The sequence below is a fragment of the Gymnoscopelus braueri genome, assembly GCF_963280865.1.
Source record: "Gymnoscopelus braueri genome assembly, chromosome: 7".
NCBI lineage: Eukaryota > Metazoa > Chordata > Actinopteri > Myctophiformes > Myctophidae > Gymnoscopelus > Gymnoscopelus braueri.
Window position 1 is genome coordinate 53521937 of NC_137608.1, and position 22248 is coordinate 53544184.

At 41.0% G+C, this 22248-nt stretch overlaps 1 long non-coding RNA gene across 1 annotated transcript; it reads left to right on the plus strand.

Annotated features, from left to right (window-relative positions):
• The first annotated feature begins 5428 nt into the window (after positions 1–5428).
• On the plus strand, positions 5429–6788 carry LOC308088738. Its single transcript, XR_013933468.1, has 4 exons — positions 5429–5559; positions 5818–5927; positions 6036–6123; positions 6660–6788. It is a non-coding gene; the product is annotated as an uncharacterized lncRNA (long non-coding RNA).
• Positions 6789–22248: the final 15460 nt, after the last annotated feature.

Below are 22248 nucleotides of genomic sequence, written 5' to 3' on the forward strand. Positions count from 1 at the left end.
ACGGCGCGAACCTTGAGAGGCTATTGTTTAAACTTTAAGGTGTTAAAGACCGCAGCTGACGGTGCGTGCTCGCATGTGGAGCTCCCAGCCCCCATAGCGCCAGAAGAACTAAGGGGTCGCCGACCCCCCATAGCACCCCCTACAGCTCATCCCTGTGTGTGTGTGTGTGTGTGTGTGTGTGTGTGTGTGTGTGTGTGTGTGTGTGTGTGTGTGTGTGTGTGTGTGTGTGTGTGTGTGTGTGTGTGTGTGTGTGTGTGTGTGTGTGTGTGTGTGTGTGTGTGGTGTGTGTGATGTCCAACTGAATGTTTTCTGTAGTGTAGATATAAGTAATTCCCTGGGTCTTCAACAGGGGGTCGGGGACCCCAAGGGGGTTCTCAGAGTTACTACAGGGGAGTCTCCAAATCTTTAAGTGATAGGACCTTTTTCTGTTATTTACATTAACCACATGAACCCTAATATCCCTATATTCTGAGGGGAACTTTAGAAGAGCCCCTGTCTAAGTCTTAACCTACCCCCCCCTACCCCCCCCCTCCTTCATTTTCCTCTTTTGTATATTTATATATTTTTTTTTCTCTCGTCATACCAGTAACCTGAAAGCTGATTGTATGACATTCTGTATAGTAGTGTGTATATCTGCCTGCCTCTTATATTTCATCATGATTTGTGTGCATGGGGTTCTCATCTTAAACAAGCGTTATGCTTAATGAGGGTTTCCAGTTTAGTAGACCTTGTATTGTGAATTTGTACTTCCATGTACTGTTATGTACTGTCATGTACTATTCTCATGTCTTTCTAAATAAACCACATCAATCAATCAATCAATCAATCAAAGAGGTGGAGGGGAAAAGAGCAGACCAAGTACAGAGCCTAGGCTCAACTTTACTAAGTACTGAGAGTTTTTAATGTCTGATAAATACACTGATGACAGTGCTGTTAAACAAGTCTATGAAGCTATCTATGAAATCTATGAAAAGGTTTAATCTGCAACACAAATTTTATACAATATGTAGTGGGGGTCCCTGCTTCATCTCTCCCTTAGCTAAGGGGTCCTTGACCTAAAAAACCTTGGGGACCCCTGCTGTAGTAATCAGAGTAGACCCTCTCCCTCACGCTAAACTTAAATGACTTCTAAGTTCCACTTCTACCCAAAAGGACAACTTTATTTTCCATCCTGAATGACAAGTCTAATATTATTATTGTATTTTGGCTATGTGCGATAACTGCAAGCCAATGTTCAGAGATTCAGTATTTGTCTTCATTTCTTTAATTAACATTTATTTTGTTGGCAATAATTCAACTGTCAGCCAGTGTTTTGAGACATATTGTCTTTTATTGCTACAAAATAAATGATACAAATAAATTCTACATGCATAAATTATAATTTAAAAATATTTTTTTAAATGAAAAGATCGGATCGGGAAAGATCGGGATCGGCAAATACTCATAATCAAAAGATCGGGATCGGAAGCAAAAAAACGTGATCGGGACATCCCTACTTTCTTTCTCACTGTCAAACAGTATAGTGCTTTCTCACTGTCAACAGTATAGTGCTTTCTCACTGTCAAAAGTATACTGCTTTCTCACCGTCAACAAACTGTTGTTTCACTGTTTCAGCCCAGCCCTGCACATGAACTCTGCAGCCGCACTGAGGCCCCTGCAGGAAAGCATCCCAGCCCAAACATTAACGTAACTAATACCCTGCTGAAAAAAACAGCACAAACCAGCTTATGGTGGTTGCTGGTTTTAGCTGGTATTAGCTGGTCTTAGCTGGTTTAGATGGCATACCAGGCTGGACAAGCTGGTCAGGCTGGTTTGCCAGTGTAGTTGGTTAGCTGGTCACTAAGCTGGATTCTGCTGGTCTTTGCTGGTCAGCCAGCTGGCTGGCTGGACTGACCAGCAAAGCCAAGCTGGTAGCTGGTCTTTGCTGGTCAAATGGGTGGACTGCCCAGCAAAGACCAGCTTACCAGCTAGACTTAGCTGGTCAGATGGCTGGACACTGGACAGACCAGCAAAGACCAGCTTAGCAGCTGGTCAAGTTTGGTTAGATCAGTGGTTCTCAACATGTGGATCGGGACTCCCAGGGGGGTCCCCGCGTGATTTGGGGGTGGTCCCCAGATGACAGTGAAGTGATAATTTAAGGACCTTTAAAGGTATCATGACATTAATTTTCACTTTTTTTATTTTCAATGTTTTATTTGGGGTTTTATGACCTCAATTACACCCAAAAAAACTGAACTTAGAACATTCAGTGGATTTTCTGTGGTCTGGGGTTTTCTGAATAATTAGGCTGAAAAGTAATCTGAGCTTGGCCCTTCGACAGTGAGGTCAGTCGATTAATCCCGCCCACTCTCCTCCTCGCCCCTCCCCTCCCCTATCCTTTCCTTGGGGGGGGGGGGGGCGGAGCAGAGGCGATGATTGACAGGCAAAATCCCTCACCAGCGACACCCGCAGGCAAAGATTTCTTTTTTCATTGCAGTTGAAAAGGCTTTAGAAATGTGAGAGAAAAACACCTGCCATGGATCACTGGAATGGAATTTTCACTTAAAACTTTTGAAGGACCAGGACAAAGACTTTGAATGTGGTGTAAAAGTGAATGTCATTAAACCTTTAAGACCTTTTTAGTACCTAAAAAAAACCACCATTACTGCATCAAAAGTAATCAACAAACTATACTATAAAAAAAATTCAAACATTGGCCAAATTGTCTAACAATAATAATAATATAAGAAAACATTTTCAAAATAGCAGATCTACAAGCTCACAACACCTTCCTTGCGAGGCGTTGTGAGCTTGAAGATCTGCTATTTTCACAATAGAGTCAAACTAAACGTAATGCATCAACTCCTACATTCCAAGTGCTTTAAGGGTGGGGGGTCCCCAGTTCAAATATGATTATTTTGGGACGTCGCGGCCTGAAAGGGTTGAGGACCACTGGGTTAGATCACGTGTGTGTTTCCCAAAACAGTGGGTCGGGGCCCATTTGTGGGTCATGTACACATCACGAGGAAAGATCCCTTTTTTTGTTTCCTACAAAAATATATTACTATATTATTTCAAAACATTTCCCACCCAAAAATCTAAAATCTTCATCAATAAAAAAATAAATAAATACAAAATCTAAGAAATTCCATCAATTATTTAAAAAAAGCATGCAGTGAAAATAGCAGATCTACAAGCGTTGTGAGCTTGCAGATCTGCTATTTTAACTAGTTTGGATCCCGGGGAGACATCATACCTGCCATTAGACTGTGAAGATTTTCTTCTGTTACAATTGCCCCCCCCCCCAGTATATACAGTATATTTTATTGTATTGTATTGTATTGTAATTGTATTGCATTGTATTTTACTTTACATTTCTTGTCCTTTTCTTGTGATGTGACATAATATTATATTTAATAATAATAATAATAATAATAATAATGTATTATTATTATCATGAAAACATTCATCCAAACGTATTTACTTAATTTCGCAATTGGCAAATAATACGCTAGTTTGATTCTAAATAACACATTTTTTTTGCTATGGTTACCAAAATGAACAGATCTACAGATCTACATCTTGTCGCAATTTGACGTGTTGTGAGCTTGTACATCTGTTTTTACAGAGAAGTGGGCCCTTTATGGGCCCTGAGCAGTGTTGCCATATCTGCTTATTATAAGTGACTTTGGGCTTGTTTTTCTGTAAAGTTGCTTGTAAATATTAGTGAAATATTTCACTTATTATTTTTGAAAATAGCAGATCTACAAGCTCACAATGTGTTGCAAATGCGACGCACTGTGAGCTTGTAGATCGGCTATTTTCAAATAGGTTTAAAGTGCAAATGTCGCTTCTTTTGGGCTTAATTGTTTTCACAGACCTGGCTGCTTATTTCTCTCACAAATTCTGGCAACACTGTCTCAGCAGGCTCGCGACCCTTGAACTCTATGCTAGCGACCGCTCGAGATGCGCGGGGAGAATGAATGCTGTCTCGAGTCGAGCTGCCTGCAGGCTGCTGCAGCTCTCACTTCAATAGAAAGTTAGATAAATTGCGTTGCTTTGGATTCATCAAAAATAATTATAAACCGGCTTCAGAGAAGATAAAATAAAGAAGAAGAAGCGGCGGACATTTTAGGTGAGTGTTGACACACAGAAATACTATTTATGTAGGTGTTTTAGCCTACTATTACTGTATTGATAATTAAGTGCGTAGGCTGCTGTGTTCGAAGTCAATCACAAGTGACTCATGTCATGACCCAACTCTACACATTGTTTAGTTATTTAATTTGTCTTGATAAAAGGATTATGACAATAATTACAATAAATTATAGTGGGAATATACAATATAATTTATAATATAGGCCACTACTGCTTGCCTGTGTGCCGCTCAAAACTAAATTCAGAATATGACGTCTGTGTGTGTGTGTGTGTGTGTGTGTGTGTGTGTGTGTGTGTGTGTGTGTGTGTGTGTGTGTGTGTGTGGACACACGCTTTCAGTGATGAAGCTACAGAGTGTTTTAATATCCCGTGAACTCTGAACATTAATGATTCCCTTGTCTGTCTGTCTGTCTGTCTGTCTCTGTGTGTGTGTGTGTGTGTGTGTTATTACACATTTCTTTGGCTGCAGTGGCCAAAATGAATGGTTTGCAGCCCTACTAAAAGAGAAAAAGGAACCCAAGAAGAGAGAACCATTATGTGTTATGCCCCCCCCCCCCCCCCTCCCACAACAGTTTGAAGGTAAAGTGATATTGTTTTGTTAAATGTTAAAGTAATCATTGCTTGTTCAGTAACAGGGGTCTCCCAGACTCTCCACCTCTTTAGTAAGCCGAAAATGCATTTCCAGGAATACCAAATTTAACCAATCAGAACTCATACAGGATACAGGATAAATAAGTGCAATTGGAAGTGATGACACAAAGAAGTGGGCCTACAACATTGGAACAGGAACACTAACATTGAAGCTAGTGAATAGCTGCTCTCTCCTGAAATTGGCAACCCATCTGAAACTGAATTGTCTAAAAGATATGGAGAGACCCCTGCTTTAAAGCGGCACTATGTAACTTTCCTCTTCTACCCCGGATTTCAACCCGGTTTCCTGAGCAAGTGCTGTAACTTTTTACCCTTGAGCTAATAGAGCCTGCCTGCTTGCTCAGGTGATACATTGACTCTTGACCATCAGATCAAAATTCATGTCAGATCCTGTGTCTAGGTGAGACATGACACTCTAAATGTCTCCATAGAAGAGCAGGGAGACTAAATACAACCACCCCAATTATATAAGTTATATAGTATTATTTGTATTAACATACTCTAACATACAGATTGTATAAGTTATATTGTATTAATATACTCTACAATACAGGTTGCATAAAATTACATTTTATTCCACTTTAACTTTCTAACAAAAAACATCTTGTTTTATCCAAAATATATTACTTGCACTACCTTTAGACTCTGACTCGTCTGAATACGGTGGAGATGCTGTTGTTCCCCAAGCTATCCACAACGAAATGTCAAGTACAGTCATACCCAGAAGAAGGCCAAAGAGTTGGAGCTGGACCTACAGCATCTTAAAACTAAGTAAGCAATGACTAATTTTAACGAAACAGTTGCATGAGTTTGCTCTTCTCTTTTTGTATATATCGATATGTTGGTTATTTGTTCTCATGTTCTTTTTTACTTCGATCTTGACCACAAATGTTAAAAAAAACATTATATAGAAAGCATGTTAAATGGAGTGGACAGATGCTAGGCTCATTATTAAACTGGTATCCTACTAAGGCATACATCAATTCAGTTTATATTTTTTATTTTTCCGTACCCTGTTCATGCTTTAAGATGCAACAAATTAGAGATTGCAAAACAGAAACTGGAGGAAGGGCCCCAATATAGCTCTGCAGCAAAGCCTGACATCCCTGCTGCAGATAAGCAAACCAGTGACAGCATAGGTGTGTTTAGACAGTGATACTTTTCTACGGAAAATGGTGACAATGTGTACAATATAAGTACTGTGATACTGCCAAAAGGAGCTTAAATATGATTCTCTACATTTTCAGTTGCAACTTCCTCCGTTTCCTCTTCCCCAGAGTCAGACGATTTGGCATCGACACGACACCTGGGATGTTTGACACCAACGGTGACAAGGTATTGAAGAAACATGTATACTGTGTAGGACAGTGGTTCTTAAAAGTGGGGTTCCACAGTGTCCCCAGCTAAATAAGAAAAACAAAAATTGGCAACGTGTCATGATGCATCGTGAGCTTGTAGATCAGCTATGTTTTGCTATTTTTGAACTATTTTTGAATAGTTTTGCCTATGGCATGCACAAAATAGGGATGCCGGGTGGAAAAGGTTAATTTCACTATACTATTTTACCAGCTAGAATGTAATCCAATGACAATGTACTGTATAAGAATTACTTTAACTCTCCCCAACTACAGTATAGACAGTTGTAGAATTCTGTACTAAATCTAATCCAACAATTAACATCTTCTCTATTGGAGGTCCATGGCACCAACTCTGTTCTAAATGGGTCCACATTTGGGGGTCCTTGAAAATGTAATTTCTTTACAGTAAACTCTGTTTGAAGTGGGCCTGCTTTTGTCAAAAATGAGTCTGGGAAATGTCATGGTAAAATGTTTTTTAATTTCTAAAACATGTGTTGTTTTCTTCTGTTTCAGGTCCACATTGGCTCTGGTGTGTGGCTCGAAAAGGAGATCTGGAAGATGGTGGCAGCAAACACCAAGGACTCCCTGTTCATGAAGGAGCTTGCTGTTGCCATTTGGGGGACAACAACCCTGAAGACCATGCCTTACAGGAGCCTTACAAAGAATGCCCCACTAGCCAGGGGGAGGCCAAACCCCCCTGACCGCAGGACTCAGAAGAGGTATGTTTACTGAGGGGTGGGGACGTTCATTATGACTTGATCTCATAATTCAATCTGCTCTGTGCATGACTGTAGTTCTCTTTTCCAGAAGGTGGAATTCCCGTTAGCGTTACCTGTTCAGTTTTTCATACCTTCATTTGGTTGTCTCAGCAGCATACTGTTTCAACCAGAAACACATATGGAGATGTTGGGTGTTTATATCTGCTGCCGAGCCAATCAAATGAAGCTATTAAAAAACGGGAACGGGAATGTCACCTCCTGGAAAAGAGATTATATTAAGCTTATTAATCAAATCATAAAAGAAAATACTCTATTGTAATAAAATAATCGATTTTATGGCTGAAAAAAATGCCGATCTACAAGCTTGCAACTCGTTGGACGTGTTGTGAGCTTGTAGATCAAAAAAGTAATCAATAGAATAATCGCAAGTAGAATAATTGGTAGTGGCAGCCCTACATGCATGTGTGGCAGGGGTAGCTTTTTTCCCCAAATTGTTGTTGTCCATTGTAGCCATCTGGCTTATTGCCTGCCCACTGTCCACCCACCTTTTTCATTCAAATGCATGTTTTCTAACTGAACTGAAACACAGGGTTAAAAAACCACTTCACCCCATTTTCAACTCATCTTCATATAATTGGTCCTCACTAATACACATTTTAAGATGGCACAAGTTATGTCTACTCACTCTGTGTTTCGTTGATAGGTCGTCGACAGTTTAGAAACCTGCCTACCTTTGACATCATCGGTAGGCAGGTTTGGTCATTTAGAACAACTTTATTTGTTCATTATTAATGCAAGAACAATGGCTTCTACTTCTGCATGCAAACTTTCCAGGTAGAGACACACTGTAGTTTCTATTAGCTTGGAATCTCCATTGGTGATGTCACTGGTAGGCAGGTTTCTGAACTGTCCACATTCCACCAATGAGTGGCAGAACGAGTAGACAGAAATGGTGCCATTGTATAATGAACATTAGCGAGGATCAGTTAGTTATATGAAGATAAGGTTGAAAATGGGTGAAGTTTAAGTTACTTGAAGTTTTTCTCAAAACATCACAATTCATACAACTCACCCCATGCAGTATAAGCTAATTATATTTGTTTTATTGTTGGGGGTTCTTGTTTGTTTTCTTTCAGACTGTTTCCATTGGTGGCTGCAGGGGCAGAACATTCTCACAAAGAGGAAGGCCATGGACCATGGCCAGGACATCAATAGAAAGGACAAGAAATTGTGTGTCTGTGTAGGGGGGGGTTGATATGGGGGTAATGCTTTATAGCGCCACCAGCAGGCCGATTTTTGCAAGACACATTTTTGGCTGCAACTTTACAGATGTTTTCCAAACATCACACAAATCGGTATACAGTATCTCCATAGTCATGTAATCAAGACGGATCTGTCTGATTTTTCATATTCTCTCACTCTTTTCCAGTCATTTGAACACTGTGTGTGTTCCTCAGGTTGAAGTTCATGTATTTATGTGTTTATTTATACATTTATTTGTTATTTAAATGTTGTTTTTGAGTTTTTTAATAAGTGTTTAATAAATTATTGTTATGTATGAAATTGATACATGATTATTTATGACTTTGTGGATTTTGCTCACTTTTATATAGGCTACTGTAGGCTACTGTTTTTTAAATATACCACATGCTGTGGGCACCTGGCTGAAATTCACCATGATCATGCATCCTCTCCAGCAAAGTTGGTCACTGCATATCAGAATACACTTGAATACACATAAATACCAGATAGCAGCTTAAACCAGCTTAAACCAGCTACCAGCTTAAACCAGCTAAACCATCATGAAAACCAGCTAAACCATCATGAAAACCAGCTACCAGCTTAAACCAGCTAAACCATCATAAATACCAGCTACCAGCTTAAACCAGCTACCAGTTTAAACCAGCAAAACCTACCACCTTAAGCTGGTCAACCACCAAGACCAGCTTAAGGTGTGTTTTGGACACGTTTTAGGTGTCCAAAACACACCTTAAGGTGGTCAACCACCAAGACCAGCTAAAACCAGCTGGTCCAGCTTAGGCTGGTCTAAGCTGTTTTTTTCAGCAGGGATTGGGCCGCGCGACCCGGAAATGACCGTAATAATCCTAAAATGGGAGCGAAAATATTTTCTTTTATTTATTTTTTTGGTGGCCCAGCGGCCCAGCGTTCCACCGGGCATTTGCCCGGTACGCCAAATGGCCAGTCCACCGCTGGTAAACAAACAGTATAGTGTGTTCTCACTAAACAAACAGTATAGTGCTTTCTCACCGTTTTCAAAAGGGAGACGGAATGGAATATACATTTTTAAAGGATCTACACCATGAATTTAAAAAATAATAATAATATTTAATATCATATTGTTTATGTCCCTCAAACTTTTTTCAAAAGGTTTGAGCCTAAATCAAGCCTCAGATATACTCATTCCAACAAACTTCTCTCTGGCTTATAAAGCACTTTCTTTTAATTTTTATCCCACGATTTTTGTAACCCTATTGTTTACACCCAGTGCCAATTGTCTATGTAATCTTGGGCACTACCTTCCCTCTGCCAACCTAGGGAGGCCAGGGCCGAGCTCATGCCTCCTTCAATGCATGAGAGCCAACTGACCTTCTTGTCACCTGACAGGGGAGAGTTTCCCTGGTTGGACGTAGCGCGTGGAAGGTACACGTTATTCCAACCAGTTCCTTTCCCCTCCATCAGGCGCCCCGGCTGGCCAGGGGGAGGCAGTATAGTGACCAGGATTACTGCATGTTTTTGTGACGGTATTAACTACCCTAGGAGACACAGGGAGAACATGCAAACTCCACACAGAAAGGCCCTTTCTCCAACCCCACCTAGGGTATGGGCACTGATGACGCGGAGGAGAGAACACGCCCCCAGCGCCCACAGCGTCCCCTGCGGGAATCGAACCCAGGACCTTCTAGCTGTGAGGCGACAGCTGTGAGCTTTTCACCCTGACGTGACGTCACGTCAGGGTGCAAATCAATTTGGCCTGTTTTGAGACCAATTTACACAGATTTGCTGTGAAAGCCTGAGTGTTCAAACTGGGGTATTTTTGGGGATAGAAGAGAGGTAGGGGAGACCAAAAACACAAAAAAGAAGAAAAAGTTAAAATTCATGGTGTAGTCCCTTTAATTAAAAATTAGGGACACAAGATAAGAAATGAGCAAAGTAAATACAGAGTATGGAAATACAACTTAAAATGAATAATATTACAACCCCTAATCTAAACACATTTCTCGCGCTCATATGCGCACAATGAGCTTTTCCCCGGAGCGCTGCATTGCTGTGTGAAAATAGCCGATCTACAAGCTCACAACGTGTGAGCTTGTAGATCGGCTATTCTCAAATAGGTTTGAAGTGCTATGTGGACTATAGTCGCTTCTAATCCACCATGGAAATGCAAATGCAACGCAAACCATGAGCAGGGCACCACAGGGATTTGAACCCTGTCTTAGTAAAACCAGGAGAACCAGACCAGTGCCTTTTGTTTTGGTTTGTTGCGTTTGTTTTTTTATGACGCAACACAAGTGACCTAGTCATCGGATATTTCAAAAAACCTGGGAATAAATTCCTTACCAAGAAATATCTTCACCAATGTGTTTGTAAAGGTGTCTAGTAACACATCTCAAAGATATTGAAATTCAGTTTCCCTAGGGGAATTTTTGACAGCTGCTGAAAGTGGGGTACCCATAACCTTATGTGGGAAATAAATGAATACATGAATTATGTTTTAAGTAGCATGTGAGGGGTCAAACTAGTGTTTTCTTATGATTCTGAATCCATTGCAAGCATTTGTTTTGCACCAAAACCACTCCTTGGGCTAAAAACGGCCATAGCCGACCTATTCCAGGTAATTTTTTGTGTAAAAAGACAAGAATTGTTCAAATGGTGACATTTGAGTGTGAAATTTGTGAAAAAGTGTGAAATTTGCTAAAAATCATTTTTGGAGGTCACTCTTCGATTTAAGACACCGGGCCACTCGTAAATCAAAGATGGCGGCCATTTATGTCCAGATGGCCGCCAAAATTAGACCGATTTTGCATTTCAACATATCTTTGCCAATACTTTTGTGAGGTCAATCACCAAATCACCAAATAGCACTCCCATTGTATGTTTTTTTTTTTACATTTTCAAACGGGAGTTAACATTTATAACCATCAAAATTAAAACATTTAAAAAACACACCATACAACTGTGCTCACAGGCAAACTCAGGGGTTAAAGCAAAAACAATTCTCATGCATTAAACTTTTTCCCCCATCTGGTTCAGTTTTCTGTGCCTTCCTCTGTGACTCTTATGTCCTCTCTCACCGCATCCTTAAACCTCCTCTTTGGCCTTCCTCTTCGCTTCTTACCTGGCAAATACATCTTCATTATTCTTCTCCCAATGTACCCCTCATCTCTCCTTTTTACATGTTGAAACCATCTTAACCTTGCCTCTCTTGCTTTATCCCCAAACCTTGTAACCTGGGCTGATCTTCTAATTTAGTCATTTCTGATGTCCTTCCTTTTCACTTGTCTTCTAATGAGAAACATATCATCCTCAATTCTGCCACCTCCAGCTGCGCCGCCCGTCTTTTCCTCAGTGCCACCGTTTCCAAGCCATACAGCATGGCTGGTCTCACTACCGTCTTATACATCTTCCCTCTCACTGGTATCCTTCTGTTACAAATAGCTCCTGACACTTTCCTCCATCTGTTCCCTCAAAGTACTCCTTCCATCTTCTCAACAGACTGGCTCTGCTTGCTAGAACATTCCCATCTCCATCCATTATCACCTTAACCTGTTGCACATCCTTCTCATCCCTTTAACCCTGTCTAGCCAATCGGTGCAGATCACTTTCTCCCTTCTTGGTGTCCAACCTCTCATCCTCTTTACCTAGCCCTCGCCCTTCTCTTCGCCTTACCCTTCATCTCCTTGTACTCCTGCCTCCTTTCTTCATCTCTCTGGCTGCCTTTCTTATATCCTCCCTGAGCTCCACACAGCATTGTTTATTCTTTATATTCCACCATTTGATCTCATTCTCCGTCTTCACACCTAACATCAGCTCTCAGTACTTAACACAGGACTCAAGCGGTGCTACTGACACAGAGTTGGCGGTGCCCGGGATCGAACCTATGACCTTGTGGTCTAAAGGCAAGAGCTCTATCCTTTAGGATTATACCTACCCCATTTCTCCTCTCGTCCACCCCATGGTAGAACAGTTAAACCCCCTCCAAAACTCATGGCCTTGCCCATTGAGATTTATAATCTCTCTAGAGGGGAGACATAGGCTACAACAAGGTAGCTATAATGGTGAAATGTTTCCTAAAATGTGCGTGAGAAAAAAGGACGCTCTGCTTTTTGCCGTTTTTGTTTCTCTTTCACGCCGTTTGGTGAACCCCCCAAGGTTGGTGTCCTGTGCTGCTTTTATCCGCCAGATTGGGACGTTCACAGCATATTTTGCACCATCACGGTGCGTTCACGAGTGCCTTTAACACAGCTGCTGCTGGCTGCGTGCAGCGTGTCTGTGTGTCAGGATGCGAGGCAACACTGAGTAAATCACGTGCAGCATGAGTCCCCTCCCCCTGCGCCTAATGGCTGTACATGGGGCTGACGCGTGCTCTAGCGTGATTGTGTGAGTGTGGCTTCAGGAAGTAAATTCCTAGCCTCGATCTCTAGGCTTTTATTTTTTAGTTTTGCTAAAAAATAAAAGCTTGGAAATTCCTGTCCCAGCTGTTGGTACGCAAAAGCGCCTTGCGTCGTCTGATGTGCCGCGCATTATTTATTTTGGGTGCACATGCGCACCTGCGCACCAGTTATGTGCACCCCTAGCTATGGCCGTTTTTGGCCCAAGGAGTGTTTTTTGTGCAAAAAAAAAATCTTGCAATGGATTCAGAATTAAATAAGAAAAAAAAACTGTTTGACCTCTCACATGCTACTTAAAACAGAATTACATTTTTAATTTCTTCCCTGCATAAGGTTATGGGTAACCCAACTTTCAGCAGCTGTCAAAAATTCCCCTAGTCTTTATGAGATGTGTTACTAGACACCTTTACAAAACATTGGTGAAGAAATGTCTTGGTAAGGAATTCATTCCCTGACTAACCTCCCTAACCCCAACCAGCAGCCGCAAAGAATAAAACAACAGTTCTTACACACACGCAAACATATTCTCTGTCCATGCCTTTCGGCCTGGCGGAGACAATAATTGCATACATAGTATTTTAGACTTCCATAAACTTACTTGAGTAAAAGATGCGAGTACTGCTGACTGATTACAGAGCAGCTCTGAGAGGCGAGCATGATTCATGACAAGAGGTAGTAAATGCGTTGACATGCAGTATGTTAGTGGTTCTCAACTTTGGGTTGGGACCCCCAGGGGGTCCCCAAATTATTGGGGGGGATGATTAGCTTAATGTGCAACATTGTTTTCTCACTCAACAGTTATCAAACCAACATACAGTATAGGGCATAGCAATGTTGTGCCACAAACCCATTACATTTTCACATAATACAAATATTTACATCAATGATTCTAGCCTGGAACCAAGCCATCCAGGCTCCTGGTGAATCATGACCATAAAACATTTGATTATAATATTATTGTATTTAGTTATATACTATATTTAACTAGAAAGTACTGTTCCTGAAGAAACAGTGTGGGATCACTAAGAATGTTGCTGGTATTGAGTATTGATAGTGTTAGTAGTGTTTTAGTAGGGTCATAATACAATGACATCAGTATTATGACGTCACTAGAATGGCATTATGACGTCACTAAATGGCATTTCTCCATTGAAATGACCCAAAAAACTTGAATAATAATAATAATAATAAATAGTGAAGATAACATTAGTGTGGGATCGCTAAAGCGATCCCACAATAATAAATAGTGAAGATATTAGTGTGATCGCTAAAGCGATCCCACAATAAATACCCCTTTTTTGCGGTTTTCAAATATTTTCTGATCAAGACCAAACCTCAGGCCATCCACGGAGAACAGTTGACTTGACTGTGTATTAAAATAAATATACACACACACACACATATTTCATGAGTAAAATCATACGAATTAGAGGTGCACAATATAGTTTTTTTAAACCGATAGATAACTTCCTGCTTCTCAAGACCGATACCCGATAATCAATACAAATATATAAACATACATCAAAAAAATATTAACATATTCATCTGTAGTATTAGCAGCACACCTTAAGGTAAGAAATACTAATAGTGGGCCAGGGTGGATTTAGCATAGCTTTAACCTAACCAAACCAAACAGTTTATCATGACATCATCATCAGCACTACTAAAACAAGACAGGTCTCGACAGTAACTTTTCTATTTTCATTTGATTTTATTATTATTATTATCTTTTGTATTATTATTTATGCATGTAGAATTTCTTTTTACTATTTATTGCATAGCAATAAAAGACAATATCTCTCAGAAACACTGGCTTAGCCTACAGTTGAATTATTGGCAACAAAATAAATAGGAACTCAAGAAATGAAGACAAAATGCCTCTGAACATTGGCTTGCAGTTATTCCACATGCAATAATAATAGTAGGCTGGTCATTGAGGATGGAAAATAAAGTTGTCCTTTTGAGGAGAAGTGGAACTTATCTTAAGTACAATGTTGAGGTATTTTTACTTGTGGAGTATTTCCAATTTTCAATACTTTTTTTTTTATACTTTTACTGCAATTATTTGAAAACTTTAGTTACTAGTTACTTTGTAGATTTTGATCATCATTACAAAACATACATTATCCACTGGTCTTCAGCCCTATTTGGCTATTTGAAAATAGCTGATCTACAAGCTCACAAAGCGTCACAACGCGTCGCATCGCGTTTGAGCTTGTATTGAGCTTGTAGTGAGCTCCCCCCAGAAGAGATGTGTTAAAAAGCTCAAAATTATTCAAAATATTTCTTTACACTTTAAAGATTTTTTAAAAATCTTCAAAAATAGCAGATGTGTGCGAGCTTGTATATCTGCCATTTTTGAGAACCACCGTTCTAAATCCTAAGAGTTTTCTGGTGGTGGAAGGAGGTGGTGGTATATCTATCTATCTATCTATCTATCTATCAAAATGACAGACGCTTTCTGGGGTTTAATGGGTTAAGTGCCCATTACTCACATTGTTTACTGAAATAAAAGTATCAATACTGCAATGCAGAAATACTGTTACAAGTAAAAGTCCCGGAATTCAACATTTACTTGAGTAAAAGTAGAAAAGTATTGGTATAAAAATGTACTTAAAGTACCAAAAATATAAAGTACTCATTATGCAGAATGTCACAAGTTTTCAAATGTATGAAATACATACAATTATTTTGGAAATAGTGGATGTAAGCTCACAATCCATATTGTGAGCGTGTAGATCGTCTATTTTCAAATGGCCGAAATGTATATAGGGCTGAAGTGGTTAATGTATGTTTTGTAATGATCAAATTAAATATACAAAGTAACAAGTATCTAAAGTTTTCAAATAATTGCAGTGGAGTAAAAATATAATATTTACATTTGAGATGTAGTGGAGTAGAAGAAGAAAAATGTGAAAATATGCTCCAGTAAAGTAAAAAAAATACCAAAATTTTACTTAAGGACAGTACTTGAGTAAATGTACTTAGTTACCTTACAACTGTGGTTAAATGGCCTGTCTTGGTTTAAAGCCCACTCACCACGACAAGGTGCAGGCCGAGAGTGGGGACCCCTTCCCCCCCCTTTGTGGGGGGGGGAGGGGGGGATCAACAATTGGGACGAGACAACATGAAACATTTATTACAAACATAGCAAACAGATATTACATAATTGTAAGAGACTCGGAATTCTTCTTTCGTGTATCATCAGATGTCCAGCTCAATGACGTGCAGCCACGCCCTCGTCTCAGGTCCCACATCAAAGAGACCGGCCTCCGATGGTGATCTGTAGAGGACACAGAGAGGTGATTATGTGATCAACAGTCTGCTTAAGCATAGTGTGCTGTCTGCCAGGCCCCACTTCTTCATGCATGTTTTGAAGTGTCGAACCCCAGTACGCAGTCGGTTCAGCTAAGTCAATTGCCGCCGTGGCAGATCTTCCTCCTTTGATGCAGTCTCCTGGGTCCCAGATATAGCGGTGACAACGCGTGGGCCCATGCAGCAGACTCCCCACTCCTGCTTCCAGGATGCCTCCATCCATGCCTTTGTAAACAGGTCCTCAGGGATAGAACTGAGCATCTCTTGTTGTATGGGGGCGGGACTCGAGTCTGTTTGGAGGCCACGCTGTCATAGAGGTGTCATGCAGGATATGCCAGTCATGTTTCTGGGCTTTCCTTAGGGCGAGGATGTGAGGGTAGCAGCCTCTCGTTGGAGGCCGGTTGGGGCAATTCCTGCCACGATTGGGAAGTAGAACATAGGGGTGGGATTCAAGCAACCAGTTATGATCCGGAGAACGTTGCTAAATGGTAGCATCAACCTTTTTGGCATGTGGGCTTCTACACCAGGCTGAGGCACAGTGTTTGGCTGAAGTCAAGACCAGGGCTTGCGTGGGGATTCGTAGTACCTTGGCAGAGGAATCTCAGGACGTACCAGTGAGACATCAGATTGGGGAGACCCTTGATGACACTTTGGCCTCTGGGTGTTGCTTAAAAGACGGTGTCCTATCCAGATACCTTGGGGCTTGCTGGAACTCCAGATGGTTGTTGTCCATGAACACGTCCAGTTCCCTTTCTGCTTCACTGTTGTTGAGGTGATATGCTGCCCACACTGTCTTGCCAATGCTGAGCTGCAGGCGCCACCTACGAAGGTAGGCTGCCAAGATGTGCATGTGGACATGATGGAGGTCATTGGGGTAGAGCGGCTTAGTTGGATTTGACAGACCAGGAGTCTTGGTATAGGGAGAGGCATGGCTGAAGAGCTTTGCACATCACTCACTTCTTTGCTGCTGCCGAAGTCAAAACACAGTATATACCTCATTGTGATAGCTGTATAAGTCTGCAGTACACCTGACTGGTGGCAATAGCCTGGTTGTGACGCGTAGATGTGATCAATCAGGGTAAGCTCTTTGGTTGTTACAGTGGAGATAAGCTGGCATTTGTTGTTGCATTTTTTTGAGTGGCATTTTTGACATTTGACATTTTTGTGGCATTCATTTGACATTTTTTGTGACATGTTTTTAATGTGTGAATTTTTTATTTGACATTTGTGAATATTTGCTACATTTTGTGTGACATTTGTTATTTATTATGTTATTTTTTATTTTATTTATGGTGACGTTTCTTTTGTGGCATTTTTGTGGATGTTTTTGTGAATTATTTTGTGGCCATTGTCATGTTTTGGGGGAAATATTAGTGGCACTTGTGGATTCTTTGTGTGACTTTTGTTGTGGCGTTCTTTGAAATGTATTGTGACCGTTGGGCCATTTTTTGTGGTATTTGTTGACTTTTTAAACCATTTTGAGGCATTATGTGGATATTTTGTGAATTTCTTGTGGCATTTGTGCGGTACTTTTTGTGATTTATTTGTTAACGACCAACGAGCACACCCTGATCGATCACATCTACGCATCACAACCAGGCTATTGCCACCAGTCAGGTGTACTGCAGACTTATACAGCTATCACAATAAGGTATATACTGTGCTTTGACTTCGGCATCAGCAAGAAGTGAGTGATGGGCAAAGCTCTTCAGCCATGCCTCTCCCTATACCAACACTCCTGGTCTATCAAATCCAATTCAGCCGCTCTACACCAAATGACCTCCATCATGTCCACATGGACAGTCTCATTGTGATAGCTGTATAAGTCTGCAGTACACCTGACTGGTGGCAATAGCCTGGTTGTGACGCGTAGATGTGATCAATCAGGGTAAGCTCTTTGGTTGTTACAGTGGAGATAAGCTGGCATTTGTTGTTGCATTTTTTTGAGTGGCATTTTTGACATTTGACATTTTTGTGGCATTCATTTGACATTTTTTGTGACATGTTTTTAATGTGTGAATTTTTTATTTGACATTTGTGAATATTTGCTACATTTTGTGTGACATTTGTTATTTATTATGTTATTTTTTATTTTATTTATGGTGACGTTTCTTTTGTGGCATTTTTGTGGATGTTTTTGTGAATTATTTTGTGGCCATTGTCATGTTTTGGGGGAAATATTAGTGGCACTTGTGGATTCTTTGTGTGACTTTTGTTGTGGCGTTCTTTGAAATGTATTGTGACCGTTGGGCCATTTTTTGTGGTATTTGTTGACTTTTTAAACCATTTTGAGGCATTATGTGGATATTTTGTGAATTTCTTGTGGCATTTGTGCGGTACTTTTTGTGATTTATTTGTTAACGACCAACGAGCACACCCTGATCGATCACATCTACGCATCACAACCAGGCTATTGCCACCAGTCAGGTGTACTGCAGACTTATACAGCTATCACAATAAGGTATATACTGTGCTTTGACTTCGGCATCAGCAAGAAGTGAGTGATGGGCAAAGCTCTTCAGCCATGCCTCTCCCTATACCAACACTCCTGGTCTATCAAATCCAATTCAGCCGCTCTACACCAAATGACCTCCATCATGTCCACATGGACATCTTGGCAGCCTACCTTCGTAGGTGGCGCCTGCAGCTCAGCATTGGTAAGACAGTGTGGGCAGCATATCACCTCAACAACAGCGAAGCAAAACGGGAACTGGACGTGTTCATGGACAACAACCACCCGGAGTTCCAGCAAGCCCCAAGGTACCTGGATAGGACACCGTCTTCTAAGCAACACCCAGAGGCCAAAGTGTCATCAAGGGTCTCCCCAATCTGATGTCTCGCTGGTACGTCCTGAGATTCCTCTGCCAAAGTACTACGAATCCCGACAAAAGCCCTGGTCTTTGCTGCAGCCAAACACTGTGCCTCAGCCTTGTGTAGAAGCCCACATGCCAAAATGGTTTATGCTGCCATTAACAATGTCTTCGGATCATAACTGGTTGCCTGAATCCCACCCCTATGTTTTACTTCCCAATCCTAGCAGGAATTGCCTCAACCGGCCTCCAACGAGAAGCTGCTACCCTCACATCCTCGCCCCAAGGAAAGCCCAGAAACATGACTGGCATATCCTGCATTACAACACTATGACAGCATTGCCTTCAAAACAGACTCAAGTCCCGCCACCCATACAACAAGAGATGCTCAGTTCTATCCCTGAGGACCTGTCTACAAAGGCATGGATGGAGGCATCCTGGAAGCAGGAGTGGGAGTCTGCTGCATGGGCCCACGCGTTGTCACAGCTAAATCTGAGACCCAGGAGACGGCATCAAAGGAGGAAGATCTGCCACGCCGGCAATTGACCTAGCTGAAACGACTGCGTACTGGGGGTGGATACTTCAAAAAGTGGGGCCTGGCAGACAGCACAGTATGCTTGAGCAAACTGCTGATCACTTGTATAGCTATTGGATTGTATAGCTACCTTGCGATGATGTAACTCCAAAGGTGGGAGAGAAATCAAAAATAGTTGCTCCATTGGTTAGACATTTATCATTCAAAATGTACATCTCGTTGACTCAGTTCAGGTATGTTGGAACACATCGACATGATGTTCTTGTTCTTCATCTTGATCTTCTTCGGGCAAGAAATTTACTTTTAATTAAACTTTTAAATCAAAAAACATAGATCGTCTTGATTAGAATGTAGCAGCTTCATGCGATTCTTGTTCTTCTTCGGGCAATTCTTGTTCTTCTTCGGGCAAGAAATTAAACGATTAGTGTTAACTACACAGTTCCCCCCACCCCGACTTTACACCCCAAAAAGGTCACCTTTGGGACCTACCAAAAAGTGACCTTTCAAATGACCAGGTCTTTTGGACCTTTTCAAATGACCAGGTAGGGGCCCGGATTTACAAAGGCCTATGTCTAAAAACCTGAAAAAAAGCAGCATGTTATGGTTAGGGTTAGAACAGCATACGCCGCAAGTAGCATCTAACACAAACTGCAGCATGAAGCAACTGCTGCATCCAGCAAAGGAAAAGGAAAAATTAGGACCGTCACAATTATTACATAATCGCAAGTATTTGAGATAAACGCAATACTTTTTTTTTGTTATAATCGTCATAATCGTTTCCATGTTGAAAACAAATATTTTCAAACATTTTCAAAATATTGTGGAAATAGCCGAACTACAGGCTCAAAACGCATCACAACGTGATGCGTTTTGAGCTTGTAGTTCGGCTTTTGTTTACGAATTAAAAAAATGTTACGATGCAATTCAAATCGTTAATCGCAACTATTTGAGCGACAATTAATCAAGCGTCAAGTTAAACATCATAATCGTGACAGCCCTAAAGAGGTTCCTACCTTGAGGCGTCTTCAGAGGAAAGCCCCGGCGGGCCAAGGTCTTTGGCGGAGACCACCAGTGGAGACCACCGTGCGGCGACCAGACACACGTGTGAATACACACGTGGAACTCTGGGTAGTTTCACAGGAGGTGTAGACAGAGGCTCCTCTTCAAAAGACTTAGTGTAGACAGAGGCTCCTCTTCAAAAGACTTAGTGTAGACAGAGGCTCCTCTTCAAAAGACTTAGTGTAGACAGGCCCTTCACAAGACTTACATTAGTGTAGACAGAGGCTCCTCTTCAAAAGACTTAGTGTAGACAGAGGCTCCTCTTCAAAAGACTTAGTGTAGACAGAGGCTCCTCTTCAAAAGACTTAGTGTAGACAGGCCCTTCACAAGACTTACATTAGTGTAGACAGAGGCTCCTCTTCAAAAGACTTAGTGTAGACAGAGGCTCCTCTTCAAAAGACTTAGTGTAGACAGAGGCTCCTCTTCAAAAGACTTAGTGTAGACAGAGGCTCCTCTTCAAAAGACTTAGTGTAGACAGAGGCTCATCTTCAAAAGACTTGTGTAGACAGAGGCTCATCTTCAAAAGACTTAGTGTAGACAGAGGCTCATCTTCAAAAGACTTGTGTAGACAGGGTAGTTTCACAGGAGGGTGCAGCCTGGGTCGGTTCACAGGAGGGTGCAGGCAAGAACAACCTCGGCAAAACTCTCTCCAACAACACCTCTGCCAGGATGTATTCTTGAGTATCTGAAAGAAACAAAGATTTATTCAAGTGACCGAGAGCCACATATAGGATACGTGTACTGTATCCTCATACACAGCCTAGTATACATATACTGTATCCTCATACACAGCCTAGTATACGTATACTGTATCCTCATACACAGCCTAGTATACATATACTGTATCCTCATACACAGCCTAGTATACATATACTGTATCCTCATACACAGCCTAGTATACATATACTGTATCCTCATACACAGCCTAGTATACGTATACTGTATCCTCATACACAGCCTAGTATACATATACTGTATCCTCATACACAGCCTAGTATACGTATACTGTATCCTCATACACAGCCTAGTATACGTATACTGTATCCTCATACACAGCCTAGTATACGTATACTGTATCCTCATACACAGCCTAGTATACGTATACTGTATCCTCATACACAGCCTAGTATACGTATACTGTATCCTCATACACAGCCTAGTATACGTATACTGTATCCTCATACACAGCCTAGTATACGTATACTGTATCCTCATACACAGCCTAGTATACGTATACTGTATCCTCATACACAGCCTAGAATACGTATACTGTATCCTCATACACAGCCTAGTATACATATACTGTATCCTCATACACAGCCTAGTATACGTATACTGTATCCTCATACACAGCCTAGTATACGTATACTGTATCCTCATACACAGCCTAGTATACGTATACTGTATCCTTATACACAGCCTAGTATACATATACTGCATCCTCATACACAGCCTAGTATATGTATACTGTATCCTCATACACAGCCTAGTATACGTATACTGTATCCTCATACACAGCCTAGTATACATATACTGTATCCTCATACACAGCCTAGTATACGTATACTGTATCCTCATACACAGCCTAGTATACGTATACTGTATCCTCATACACAGTGTGCCTGAAAGGCATTGTATTATGTTCCAATGTTCAATGCCAAAAACACAATTAATGGTTAATCACAATTATGTGTTATTATTTAAGTTTTGTAACGGTGACACAGCCCTAGACATAGCCTGTCCTACACAGCATAGCAGTGGCAATAGCAAGCAGCACATTAATCCATTAAAGAGATAGTTTACCCAAAAAAAAAAAAAAAACGATTTTTCTATATTAGTCACCCCATGGAGACTTGAATTCATGGATATCTTTTTGTTTTTGTCACATTCCTAAGACAATAATTTGATGAGCGGACCGGTAGGCAGCGGTTCCGGTAGGAGAAACAAAGGAGACTCTTTGTGTCTCCTACCGGATCTACAAGCTCAAGCTTGTATGTCTGATTTTTTGAATAGCCAAAGAAATCTTAAAATGAC